Here is a 1,953-nt window from a genome sequence, read left to right on the forward strand (position 1 = left end):
AGTATCCCTCGATCGTGTGTAGTACTTCGTATAGAATTGTGTAGTATACTATAGAATATCCACAAAAAAAACGGTGTATTAAATACTACAGAAATGTCTACAAAAACACTACCGTCCTTAGAAACACACAAAAAAAATGACTATAGCAAATACTACAGTATTCTATTTGCATATACCCTGCCCATTCCCCTCCCCCATAACCCAATTTGTGCCACCCGTAAGTAAGAAACCTACATGCCAAGTATAGGGCATACAGAATATTGTGTTCCCTATGATTATAGAAATACATTCTCTGGGTTTTGAACTCTCTGTTCAGAACCCAGTCCTACCCACTGTTATGGAACAGTTGCTCTTTCAGTATTTCTCCAGTAGGTTTCCTCAAAGAGAAAGCCCCCCCCCCCCCAAGATAATAAAACAAAAACACTTCAGCAAATTCTACAGTAATGTGACCAGAAACGCTACAGTAAATACTACACTATACCGTACTACAATCCACAAAAACACTACAGTAAATACAAAAGTATAATATAATCCACAAAAACACTACAGTAAATACAAAAGTATAATATAATCCACAAAAACACTACAGTAAATACTACACTATACCGTACTACAATCCACAAAAACACTACAGTAAATACAAAAGTATAATATAATCCACAAAAACACTACAGTAAATACTACACTATACCGTACTACAATCCACAAAAACACTACAGTAAATACAAAAGTATAATATAATCCACAAAAACACTACAGTAAATACAAAAGTATAATATAATCCACAAAAACACTACAGTAAATACAAAAGTATAATATAATCCACAAAAACACTACAGTAAATACTACACTATACCGTACTACAATCCACAAAAACACTACAGTAAATACTACACTATACCGTACTACAATCCACAAAAACACTACAGTAAATACAAAAGTATAATATAATCCACAAAAACACTACAGTAAATACAAAAGTATAATATAATCCACAAAAACACTACAGTAAATACTACACTATACCGTACTACAATCCACAAAAACACTACAGTAAATACAAAAGTATAATATAATCCACAAAAACACTACAGTAAATACTACACTATACCGTACTACAATCCACAAAAACACTACAGTAAATACTATTGTATACTACAGTCAGCAAAAACATTACACTAAGTACTATAGTATATACTACTACGTTTTAAAAACAGTATTTATAAAGTATACTGCCAGTAAAGTATGCAAAGACACTACAGTGAATACTATAATATTCATAAAATTGTATACACTACAGCGGGTAGTGTCTCCCCCTGCAAGATTTCACCTACCCTCATCAATCATTTCGTCTACACTACCGCTAAAAGGTTTTAGAACACCTACTCATTCAAGGGTTTTTCTTTATTTTTACTATTTTCTACATTGTATAATAATAGTGAAGACATCAAAACTATGAAATAACACATATGGAATCATGTAGAAGCCAAAAATATATGTTCTATTTGAGATTCTTCAAATAACCACCTTTTGCCTTGATGACAGCTTTGCACACTCTTGGCATTCTCTCAACCAGCTTCATGAGGTAGTCACCTGGAATGCATTTCAATTAACAGGTGTGCCTTCTTAAAAGTACATTTTTGGAATTTCTTTCAATTTTAATGCCTTTGAGCCAATCAGTTGTGTTGTGACAAGGTAGGGGAGTATACAGAAGCGCAGTCACAAAAAAAGAAATCGCTATGATGAAACTGGCTCTCATGAGGATCTCCACAGGAATGGAAGGAATCTCCGCATGTGCATTCCCCACCGTAAAGCATGGAGGAGGAGGTGTTATGGTGTGGGGGTGTTGTGCTGGTGACACTGTCTGTGATTTATTTAGAATTCAAGGCACACTTAACTAGCATGGCTACCACAGCATTCTGCAGCGATATGCCATCCCTTCTGGTTTGCACT

The 1,953-nt window shown here is 34.5% G+C and overlaps 1 non-coding gene across 1 annotated transcript; it reads left to right on the top strand.

Annotated features, from left to right (window-relative positions):
• The first annotated feature begins 341 nt into the window (after window positions 1-341).
• On the top strand, window positions 342-395 carry LOC118940652 (U7 small nuclear RNA). Its single transcript, XR_005037239.1, has one exon. It is a non-coding gene; the product is annotated as a U7 small nuclear RNA (small nuclear RNA).
• The last annotated feature ends 1,558 nt before the right edge of the window (window positions 396-1,953 follow it).

This window comes from Oncorhynchus mykiss, chromosome 17 (genome assembly GCF_057628025.1).
Source record: "Oncorhynchus mykiss isolate SJ-2025 chromosome 17, ASM5762802v1, whole genome shotgun sequence".
NCBI lineage: Eukaryota > Metazoa > Chordata > Actinopteri > Salmoniformes > Salmonidae > Oncorhynchus > Oncorhynchus mykiss.